This window comes from Rhincodon typus, chromosome 2 (genome assembly GCF_021869965.1).
Source record: "Rhincodon typus isolate 14 chromosome 2, sRhiTyp1.1, whole genome shotgun sequence".
NCBI classification, from domain to species: Eukaryota; Metazoa; Chordata; class Chondrichthyes; order Orectolobiformes; family Rhincodontidae; genus Rhincodon; species Rhincodon typus.
The window spans coordinates 150,236,857-150,249,803 of record NC_063333.1 but is presented as its reverse complement, the minus strand read 5'-3'; positions in this window follow the sequence as shown (position 1 = coordinate 150,249,803).

Here is a 12,947-nt window from a genome sequence, read left to right as displayed (position 1 = left end):
TCCTCTGATGCTGCTTGGCCTGCTGTGTTCATCCAGCTCTACACCTTATTATCTCAGATTCTCCAGCATCTGCAGTTCCTGCTATCTCTGATACAATTATCCTCCTGCTGTTCACTCCCACGCTTGCCAAGTGGGATCAAATTACCAACTCGGGCCCACTCTGATTTCTGTCACTTTTTGATGGCTTCTGTGGCTCCAGCACTCAATAACATGGAATCAATTCAGGAGAGCACTTTCGGCTGAGCAAATTAAACCCCAAGTAGAGCTGATTGACTTGGACAGGCATAAAGCTGCTTTTTTTTAAACTTTGCCCTTGGTTTAATGTGGAGACTTCCTTCTGTGACAGACTGCTGGTATTTGCAGAACTAAGCCTACTGATCCCACAAGTAAACTCACAAAACTAGTTTTTTTGCAGGATTAGAAGTATGCTGTTGGGATAAGGAAGCCGGATTTAACAGTTTAAATATTGGGGAAATGGATCATAGAGTCTGCTGTTGGAATCCAAATAAAACTAGACTAACATAACAGTAGCCTTTAGAAAAGAAACACTGGTTTTGCACATAAAAAAAATTAGACTCAAACCTGAATGATGGTAAATGGAATACTTTGTCTTACTTAGATGCATACTTGTCATCATTGGCTTGAAAAGTCATTGAAAAACTTTTTTTTCACATTGATTGCCAGTTTGCACTCTCTTTTGCAGCCGATGACATGGCAAGCGACTCAACATTCTGTTTAGTGACACCCAAATGTTGACAATTTTCCCAGCTGAAGTTTCATGACATCTCATACTTCCTCTTTCCTCGCTCAGCATGTGTATTGGCTCCAGCTACAATTCGAAACCTCCAGCAAACAAAACATCAGACATTGCTATGCTGAAGTTATATCTCTCGACAGAATATTAGCATTGTATTGATTTTCTATCTTTCAATGCAATTCGCACATTGGTCCCATTGTTCATTATTATTAGCACCACAGAGTGTGTCTCTGGTCTTTGCAGGTACTGTAATATACTTTAGATGTGGAGACTAGAATCACTCCTGGAAACTGGGAATGTTGGAGTCATAGAGTCATACACCATGGAAACAGATCCTTCGATCCAACCAATCCATGCCAAATATAACCCCAAGCTAAACTAGTCCCACCTGCCTGCTCCTGGCCAATATCCCTCCAAACCTCTCCTATTCATGTACTTATCTAAGTGTCTTTTAAATGTTGTAATTGTGTCCACATCCACTGCTGCCTCAGGAAGTTCATTCCATATGAGAACCACTCTCTGTGTAACAAAATTTGCCCCTCATGTCTTTCTAAAATCTTTCTCCTCCAACCTTAAAAATGTGCCCTCACGTCTTGAAATCCCCAGTCCTAGGGAAAAGACACCTACCAGTAATCCTATCTATACCTCTCATGATTTTATAAACCTCTATAAGGTCACCCCTGAACCTCCTACAGTTCAGTGAAAAAAAGGTCCAAGCCCTTTGTGGAATCATTTTAAATTAAAGCCATATTTATCAGATAATCCAAGTTCAGGGCAAGACCAGCAGTAACCCATACCTGAAAGAAATCTCAATGAGTGATTAAGTATCACACTTCTAAGGGAATGGAGTCACGGACAGGTCAGATGAAGGGCAGCAGATTCCCTTCTTGAAGGGACATCAGTGAACCAGTTGAGTTTTTATGATAATCTAATACTCCATACCAACATTTTATTTCTATATACTTAAATTTTGAAACTGCCACGATGGGATTTGAACTCAGGGGCCTCAAAATTTTGATTAGGCCATTTTGTGGGTGAGGTGATCATGGTACTCAAAAAGGCTTCGACCAATCAAAATGACACAAGCAATGCGCTTTCTTGCTCTGCTTAGCATTTGTGATGTACAGCCCAGTTGCCAGGGAGTACAAGTAGACTGGAGCGTGGCATTCAGGAACAGATACGTTGTCTGCCAGCTTTCCAGAGACAGCAAGATCTGACACATATTCTGTTGCAGAGGACTGAGATGAGGATTCAATGAGGCAGCATTCAGTAAAAGAGTGAAGAACAGCAAACTGAAAAAGAATTGTGCTCTGGCATCCTTGTCATAAACTTCGTTGTCACTGCCAAGCATCATGAAGATATGCCCTCCAACATGTGCAGATCTTGCAGCCCATCCTCCCTAATGTGGGAATAGTAGCCAACTTGTGACAGCAGTTGCGAACATAGGGGTAGGTGATGGCCTAGTGGTATTATCGCCAGGCTATTAATCCAGAAACCCGACTAATGTTCTCGGGACCCAAGTTTGAACCCCACCACGGCAGATGGTGGAAATTGAACTCAACAATTAAAAAATGAAGTATGGAATTGAGAATCTACTGATCACCACGAAATCATTGTCGATTGTTGGAAAAACCCATCTGGTTCATTATTGTCCCTTTTTCAGGGAAGGAAATCTGCCTCCATCACCTGGTCTGGCCGATTTGTGACTCCAGACACACAGCAATGTGGTTGACTTTCAATTGCCCTCTGAAATGGCCTAGCAAGCGACTCAGTTGTACCAATTGCTACAAAGTCTCAAAGAAATGAAACCAGACAGATCACCGAGCATGGAACTAGGCACCAGAAAAGGCAATGGCAGAAACAGCCCTGTCAACCCTGCAAAGTCCTCCTCATTAACATCTGGATGTTAGTAACAAAATTAAGAGAGTTGTCTCAGAGACTAGTTATGCAACAGCCTGACATAGTCATACTCACAGATTCTTACCTTACAGGCAATGTCCCAGACACCACCATCACCACCCCTAGATATGTCCTGTCTCACCAGCAGGACAGACACAGCAGAGGTGGGGCACAGTGGTATACAGTCGGGAGGGAGTCGCTCGAGGAGTCCTCAACATTGACTTCACACTCCATGAAGCCTCATGTCTTCAGGTTAAACATGGGCAAGGAAACCTCCTGCTGATTGCCACATACCGTCCTCCCTCAGCTGATGAATCATACTCCTCAATGTTGAACAACACTTGGAGGAAGCACTGGGGTGGCAAGGGCACAAAATGTACTCTGGGTGGGGGATTTCAATGTCCACCACCAAGAGTGGCTCAGCAGTAGTACTACTGATCGGGCTGGTCGGGTTCTAAAGGACATAGCTGCTAGACTGGGTCTGCGGCAGGTGGTGAGGGAACCGACAAGAGGGAAAAACATACTTGACCTCATCCTTACCAATCTGCCGGCTGCAGATGTATCTGTCCATGACAGTAGCGGTAACAGTGACCATAGCAAAGTCATTGTGGAGATGAAGTCCTGCCTTTGCATTGAGAATAATTTCCATCGTGTTGTGTGGCACTATCACTGTGCACAATGGGACAGACTTCGCACAGATCTAACAACTCAAGACTGGGCACCCATGAGGTGCTGTGGGCCATCAATAGCATCAGAATTGTACTCCAGCACAATCTGTAACCTCATGGCCCAGCATATCCCCCACTCATCCATTACCATCAAGCCAGGGGATCAACCCTGGTTCAATGAAGAGTGCAGGAGGGCATGCCAGGAGCAGCACCAAGCATACGTGAAGATGAGGTATCAACCTGGTGAAGCCACCAAACAGGACGCCAAACAGCGAAAGCAGCAAGTGATAGACAGATCTAAGCGATCCCACAACCAACGGATCAGATCTAAGCTCTGCAGTCCTGCCACATCCAGTTGTGAATGGTTGTGGACAATTAAACAACTCACTGGAGGAGAAGACTCCACAAATATCCCCATCCTCAATGATGGAAGAACCCAGCACATCAGTACAAAAGATAAGGCTAAAGCTTTTGCAGCAATCTTCTGCCAGAAGTGTTGAGTGGATGATCCATCTCGGCCTCCTCCAGTGGTCCCCAGCATTACAGATACCAGTCTTCAGTCAATTCGATTCACTCCACGTGATATCAAGAAACAGTTGAAGACATCGGTTACTGCAAAGGCTATCGGCCCTGACAACATTCCGGCAATAGTACTGAAGACTTGTGCTCCAGAGCTTGCCGCTCCCCTAGCCAAGCTGTTCCTGTACAGTTACAACACTGGTATCGACCTGACAACGTGGTAAATTGCCCGAGCATGTCCTGTACATAAAAAACAGGACAAATCCAACCCGGTAAATTACCACCCCATCAGTCTCCTCTCAATCATCAGTAAAGTGATGGAAGGTGTCAGTAACAGTGCTATCAAGCCGTACCTGCTCAGCAATAACCTGCTCAGTGACGCCCAGTTTGGGTTCTGCCAGAACCACTCAGCTCCTGAATTCATTACAGCCTTGGTTCAAACATGAACAAAAGAGCTGAATTCCAGGGGTGAGGTGAGAGTGACAACCCTTGACATCAAGGCTGCATTCGACCGAGTGTGGCATCAAGGGGTCCTAGCAAAACTGGAATCAATGGGTATCAGCGTGCTAACTCTCTGATGGTTGGTGTCATATTTGACATATAGGAAGATGGTCGTGTTATTGGAGGTCAATCATCTCAGCTTCAGGACATCTTTGCAGGAGTTCCTCAGGGTAGTGACCTTGGCCCAACCATCTTCAGCTGCTTCATCAAAGACACTCCGTCCATCATAAGGTTAGAAATGGGGATGATCGCCGATGATTGCACAATATTCAGCACCATATGTGACTCTTCAGATACTGAAACAATCCATGTTCACATGCAACAAGATCTGGACAATATCCAGGCTTGGGCTGACAAGTGGCAAGTGACATTTGCACGACACAAATGTCAGGCTATAACCATCACAAGTAAGAGACAATCTAACCACCACCCCTTGACATTCAATGGTGTTACCATCACTGAATCCCCTACGATCAACATCCTGGGGGTTACCATTGACCAGAAATTCAACTGGACTCACCACATAAACACATTGGCTACAAGAGCAGGTTAGAGGCTAGGAATACTGTGGTGAGTAACTCACTTCCTGACTCCTCATAGCCTGTCCACCATCTACAAAGCACAAGTCAGGAGTGTGATGGAATACTCCCCACTTGCTTGGATGAGGGCAGACCCAACAACACTCAAGAAGTTTGACACCATCCAGGACACAGCAGTCCACTTGATTGGCATTACATCCATAAGCATCCACTCCTTTCACCACCGACGGTCGGTAGCAGCAGTGTGTACTATCTACAAGGTGCACTGCAGAAATTCACCAAAGGTCCTCAGGCAGCATCTTCCAAACCCACAACCACTTCCATCTGGAAGGACAAAGGCAGCAGATATATAGGAACACCACCACCTCCAAGTCACTCACCATCCTGACTTGGAAATTTTTCACCATTCCTTCACTGAAACTGAGTCAAAATCCTGGAAATCCCCCCCTAATAGCATTGTGAGTCAACAGCAGGTGGACTGCAGCGATTCAAGAAGGCAGCTCACCACCACCTTCTCAAGAGCAACTAGGGATGGGCAAGAAATGCTGGCCAGCCAGCGAAGCCCACATCCCACAAATGAATTTTAAAAAATGTTGTGAGGTTGAATCCAATATCTTCATGTTTCTAGGAGATAGAAGTAATCGCTGTTAAAACTCAAAATGCTGGAGGTTCATTGAGTGTGCACCTTGCAGCTTGTAGACTGAATAGATTGATGCATTGTTAATTGGCGCATGACCGCAGTTCAGAAGTGAAATTTGGCACTCTTGGATATATATTCACATAACAATGAGTTTCTAGCTCTTTAAGATAACATCCTACTTTCTTTTAAAGGAAATGCCTCTATGTCAAGATCATTTACTTTTTATTCGAAGAAAGATTAACAATTGACTTTGATAAATACAGATTCAGAGCAGGCTGCTGCTTTATGCACCCAAAACGTGGTGCCAAAATTGTAGCTGAGATTGAGTGTAGATGAGCGATGAAAGAAAAAAGGATTTTATGAAACGCCTTCTCAGCATTTGTAATAACTCAGAAACCCAACTGGAAAGGAATATCATTTATTGTTGGATACCAAAACACTTCCGGCATAAACAGGTTAGTTGTAGCCTAGGACAGACAGTCCTGCAGACCCATCCTTGGGCATGTTTAATGGTATACTTTCTAATCAATTGTTTAGATATGTTAGTAAATGTCTCTAGAGCATATGGGCATTGAAATCAGGCTTCCTAGCTTAAAGGCAAGGACATTTCCATTGCATCACAACTGTCCTTCTTGTTTTTGAATCAACCTGCTCATCTGGAGCATGTGGGACCTTAACGGATCTCTTAGCTCAAAGGCAGGGACACTACCACTACACTGTAAGAAGTCCCCTTTGTTTTTCTTTATTCTATTCTACACAGAAGTACTTTCACACACAACTGAGTGACCTCCCCACCACTAAAATCACTGTTACTCTTTTTCGTTTGCTTTTTTCTGAACTACTAACCACCACCAGTAAAAACACCCATCTAGCCAATTCAATATTTACTACCAAAGCCCATTATAGGCAATTCAAGCCATCAAAAGTGAAGGGGAGGTACGAGAGAGGGATAAATCAAAATGGATTTGAATGGGTTAGTCCCTCTTTGTAAAGGGCTCAGGTGATGAGTTCCTACCAGGCAGGCTACTGCCTGTTACCAAGGTTCCCCCTTGGTCCTATGATGATGGGGCCGCCTGAGTTGTTTTACCCATGGCCCCGTTCCTATTGCTTTTGAGCTCTGGATGAGTGGTGCATAATAAGTAGGCAAACGTCTCCTCTGTGAAGACCTTCAAAGAGTCATTGCAGGGGGCTCGTCATCAGAGGAATGCCTGTCTAAATAATCAACTCTGTGGAGTTGGGTTCCTGCCGAAGGTGGCTGATGTGTTTTCTATCTGTTCGATCTTCTCCCTGGTTTTAACCATGTATGATACTGGTCCCATTTTTATTAAGGATCCCTGGAGAGTCATCTCCAAAGCTCCTTAAATGGATTGTAACTACCCCAGTGATTTCTGAGACCTAATTAAAACTTCAACTCTATTGAATTCCTTGAAATCGGAGTCCCTTTTTATGGCTTTCACCTTCTCTTCAAGTGGATATAATCCATCCTTATCGACTCCCTTTTATATCCAGATGTCAGCCTCAGAAAAATGTCATAAGACTTTGTCCAAACTCTCTACAAGTCCCTTTGCAGGGACATGTTATTAAAACATTATCCAGATAGACTGTAATTCTGGGTACCCCTTGGAGGATGTTGTCCATTACCCTTTGAAGGATGGTGTAAGCCGAAGATACCCCAAAGGGCAAATGAGTGTACTCATACAATCCTTTGTATTTATAATCACATACTGACTGTGTGACTATCCAGCTCCAGTTGCACGTAGGCCTGGTTTATATTCAACTTAGAAGATATGTGTCCCCCAGCCATCTTTTCACACAAGTTTTCTATGTGTAGCATTGAGTTTCTCTCTAAGGGGGAAACACTGTTGACTGTCAACTCATAATCCTCATAGGGACAAAGTTGCCAAGTTTTACAACTGGGACTACTGGCACGTCTCATTCAGCAAATTGTACTGGGCATATGATGCCCAGTTTCTCTAAGCATTCCAATTCAACCTCTACTTTGGCAAGTTGGGTGTAGGGGACCAGTCTTGCCTTCAAGTGTTTAGGTAGGGCACTTGGGCTTACATAAATCTTGGCCCAAACACCTTTTATCTTCTTACAACTCTCTTGGAACACTGCTGGTTACTTCCCAATGATATTGATCATGAGTACCCATTTTAGAGGTTTGGTGCCAATCCAGGCAGATTTTCTGCGGCCAGTCCCTTCCCAGAAACGTTGAAACTTGGCCTTTGTGTCACATTATGGGGTGTCAGGCTGTTTCTGCTGCCCCTGTGTAACCAGGGTTACAGTGGTCCCAATATACAGAAGGATTCCCCAGCGCATGTGGCCAATCTAGCCTTGTTGTCTCACAGGCCTAAAGGCAAAATACCCCATTGGAGTTTCCGAAAGACTTGCCCCCGGCAATACATTCAGCATTCCCTGTGTCTACTTCCAGGTTTATGGGATAGCAATTTACCTGGATTTTTATCTTAATTGGGTCCGCTTTGGGAACAGTGATATAATTTAGCAGCATCATTCCTCACCTGCAGATTGAGTTATTTGCAAAGACCTGTATTGAGGACACTTTGCCCTTCAGCCTGGGCAGTACGCATTTTACCTGTTTCAGTAGCCTTGGGGCAAACCCTATGACTACAAGTCAAAAGAATGGACATTCTTGCTCCTCACTGTATTGTGGAGAAACTTCCCATCCAGTTCTGAAACCTTATGGCTTCAGACTCCAATCACCCTTCCTTAGCAACCAACAGGAACAGTGAGTTTGAGGATGGTATCGTCTATGGAACCATAAGGTTCCCGAGCCTCCTTTTCCCTCATTTTCTTGGGAAGGAGCCAGTTCTGTCGATTTGAGAATTTTAGTTAACTGCTTTTGGGAATTAATTTTGATTATGTCTAGCAAAAGTATTATGTGAGTTTTGTCTGTGAGAAATCTTCTAAATCTAACTTTTGATTAATATGACGTTCAGTATTAATTCAGGCATGAAAAGGACATGGAACCTGAAATAATCCAAGTGTGTGTCTGTTACGTTATGACAAGAGGGCATGAAGAGAAACTGCAAAGAAAACTGAATTTTCTGTGTTTAAATTCTATTTAAACAGGAATCTGAAAACCAGGGCTTGGCGAACAGCCTTTGTCTTGTCTCAATAAGGGATGAGAGTTAAAACGGAAGGAGTAAATCAAACATCACTGCATTGTCTTGGGTGTAAGACTGGATAAAGAATCAGAACTTAAATTCACCCCCATTCCCCCTTTGTCTATGACAGCTACAACAAAAAAAAATTGTTGTGATTAAATTGTCGCATTTCTAATGCTAGTCGGACAGGGTATTCCTTTTGTTTACAAATATTCAGATCTATACATAATGACTTGATTAATAGTTTATAATGGGTGAAAAGGTGACTAAAGAATTTAATCTGAAAGAGCAACTAGAGAAATTTGTGGATCAGCTTTGAACACTAAACAGGAGAAAAATTAATGATGTTTATGACATTTTGAATATTTAGAAATACATTGATTTAAAGTTTGTATTGACTTTATTCTGTCCTGAATAACATCCCAGAGCACTTATCTGTAAAGGTGAGCACAAATTTATTACTGAACTGGAGAATTACTTACGTTCAGTGTTGATCGTTTTTTTCTAATTCAAGGTCTCATGATAGGGACAAGCTTTTGTATTTCTTGTCAATACCTTTCTATTTTCCAATTAATGTTATAGCTTTTACGTCCACAAAATCATCGCTATTGAATAGTCACGACATCTATGTATTCAGTATGAAGGAGAAAGTTAAGATTAACAGAAAACACGTCTTATTGGCTCTGCACAGGGACTGCCTGGCATTATGAAGACATCTTTCACAGAAGCATTCTCCAACAAAGAAGACATAACTATTTGCAAGGTTACAACTGGTGATATTACTTTTTCATTTGTAGGATCAGAAACGTTTGTGGCCAATTTGCTTTTTCGTTATTTTAGATGTGCCCAGAAGTACACAGTATTACCGTTTACCAGTGTTCTATTTTGCAATAAAGAAAAATAATGATAATACTCAGTTCCTAAAAAATTGACATCACCTTCTGGAAGGAAATCATCAGTAATTTTCACAGAGGATTTTGATGTAAACTTCCAAATGTTCTCATGAGAATTCAGGGGCAGATCTGATCACCGATTTATTTAAAGCCTTTTCTTGAGAATGTTTTTTCAAATGAACACAGTTTTCCAGACTGAATGACAGAGTAGCAATCAATTTACTTATTGAGCTTATGCTTGACAATAATAAACGGTTACAAGAATGGGATTGTGAAGAGAGCCGATTAGATCTCTTGGCACCTATTCATCTCAAATATCTACTGTGCCGTCTTCCTACTAAACAATTCTATTCAATTGTTTCCTGAGTTCAGAGTCTGAGCCTGAATTTTTGACACCCCCCTTCAGTTGTTGTTCACTTTATATGTAAAATAATACTTGTTGGCATCAATGAAAAACTTGTTCTTCCCTAACTTTTGTGCTTATTTTACAGCTCCAGTACTTTTAAGTTTCTATCCTGTTATTTGATACATTCTTTATAAAGTTATTTTTGAGGTAGTTTTATTAAGGCTGAAGTTCTGTCTCGTGATGTATTGATCCCTCATAACCCATTGTCCAAACTACGTGGGGCAAGGTAAACAATGTGATTTTTGTGTAAATTTGAATGTTAAACATTTAGAAATACTTTGATTTAAATAAGGAAAATGTTTTAGTCAGCCCAGACTGATGTTTAAGAACAGTTCTCTGTAATGGATAGGTATGTGTGTATTTATTAATGAATCATTTATGTTCAGTGTTGCTTCTATATGCAATTCAAAATCTGATGATAGGGACAGTCTTTTGCATATTCCTAATTTCTTGTCAATATCTGTTCCATTTTCAAATTAATATGATTGTTTTTAACTCCACAAAATCACCACTAATTGAATAATCATGATTTCTACATGCAGTACAAAGAAGAAAGACTAACAGTGAATATATCCACAAATATCCTAATGACTTTGGACAGGGAATGTGACATTATGAAAACATTCTTCACAGAAGAGTTCTCCAACACTGAAGATTGATATACGAAACTGTCTTCAAAGTAATTTCTAAAATCATTAAGCAAACAGCAGAGATTTGCCTCCCCTATCAGAGTTTCCATTGCAAGGTAGAATGGCATCCATTTTAACAGAATGAGTTTTTGAGATTTTCTATCAATCAGAACTGGCTGGAAGTAGATGACTCATCTCCAAGTCTTTGTGTCAGCTTTAGCTGGAATTTCTACACGATGCAATTCAGAAACTCCTGGAAAGTTGATCAGCAATTTTATGAGTCCATCAAGATGCGTACCTTAAAAAAAATATAAATCCAAAAACATAAAAGTGAAGGGTCTAGGCCCGAAACGTCAGCCTTCCTGCTCCTCTGATGCTGCTTGGCCTGCTGTGTTCATCCAGCTCTACACCTTGTTATCTCAGCATAAAAGTGAATGCAGCTTTCCTTTAGGATTTCTCTTCATGTCATCCTGCCATTACATAACAAACACACATTTGGAATATTTTAGAAATCATGTCTTACTCATCCATGAGTTAATGTTTAATGGCATATGAGTACATAGCCAATAACTAAATTAGCTTTTACTGAATTAACCTTTATTATCATGTGCACTCGAATGAGTGCAGTAAAAAGTTTGTAATGTCACTGCTTTGGTGCCATCTTAGGTACAAGGTACCTAGACACAGAATATTTAAGTACGTGTTGTAGATTTGAAAGAATCACAAATAAAAGTTCAGCATAAGATTAAAGAATAAAGAAGTTTTCTTTTTAAAAAGTACTCAATGTTAGTCTTTTCACTAAGTCCAAGCCTTCAGATTGCCTGGTCCAAGTCTCTAGACCATGCTGGACAATATGACTCTGATTTAGAAGATCTCCCACAGACAATGCTCATGCAATATTTTCACTGGACATATTCATCCTTGAAAGCAGTTAACACAAACATTCTCATTGAGAATGCTGAAAATGCCGTACTGTTGGAGAACGAGGGTGTTCAGTTGCATGGAAAATTAGAAACTCAAAGTTAAAGGAGAAAGCAGTAGTAATTCAGCTAATTATTGCCAGAAAATTAAAGGAAGGGACAAAATGGGTGAATGATATTTGCAACAAGGAATCATATAAGAGTATGGAAATTTGGTGATGGAACAAAGTTAACAGCTTTGTATCTGAACGCACAAACATTTGGAATAAGATGAATTAATTAACAATGGAAATAGAGACAAATAGATGTGATTTGGTAGGGATTACTGAGGCATGGTTACAGGGAGACCAGATTCAGGAAATGAATATTTGAAGGTATTCAGTGTTTCAGAAGGTAAGGTTGGAAGGAAGTGGAGATGCTGTAGTTTTGTTCATAAAGGAAATGAGCTGCACTGTAGTGATGTCACCACTGGGGATCAAGTTATAGAGCCAACAAGGTGCAGGGCTGGATGAACACAGCAGGCCAAGCAGCATCATAGGAGCAGAGAGGCTGACGTTTCGGGCCTAGACCCTTCATCAGAAAAGGGGGAGGGGAAGGGGGTTTTGAAATAAATAGGGAGAGAGTGGGAGGCGGATAGAAGAGGGATAGAGGAGAGGATAGGTGGAGAGGAAACAAACAGGTCGAAGAGGCGGGGATGGAGCCAGTAAAGGTGAGTGTAGGTGGGGAGTTAGGAAGGGGATAGGTCAGTTCAGGGAGGACGGACAGGTCAAGGGGGCGGGATGAGGTTAGTCGGTAGGAGATGGAGGTGCGGCTTGAGGTGGGAGGAGGGGATACGTGGGAGGAAGAACAGGTTAGGGAGGCAGGGACAAGATGGACTGGTTTTGGGATGCGGTGGGGGGAGGGGAGATTTTGAAACTTGTGAAATCCACATTGATACCATTGGGCTTCAGGGTTCCCAAGCGGAATATGAGTTGCTGTTCCTGCAACCTTCGGGTGGCATCGTTGTGGCACTGCAGGAGGCCCAGGATGGACATGTCGTCTGAGGAATGGGAGGGGGAGTTGAAATGGTTCGCGACTGGGAGGTGCAGTTGTTTGTTGCGAACCGAGCGTAGGTGTTCTGCAAAGCGGTCCCCGAGTCTCCGCTTGGTTTCCCCGATGTAGAGGAAGCCACACCGGGTACAGCGGATGCAGTATATCACATTGGCAGATGTGCAGGTGAACATCTGCTTGATGTGGAAAGTCTTCTTGGGGCCTGGGATGGGGGTGAGGGAGGAGGTATGGGGGCAGGTGTAGCACTTCCTGCGGTTGCAGGGAAAAGTGCCGGGTGTGGTGGAGCTGGAGGGGAGTGTGGAACGGACAAGGGAGTCACTGAGAGAGTTGTCCCTCCGGAAAGCAGATAAGGGTGGGGAGGGAAAGATGTCTTTGGTGGTGGGGTCGGATTGCAGATG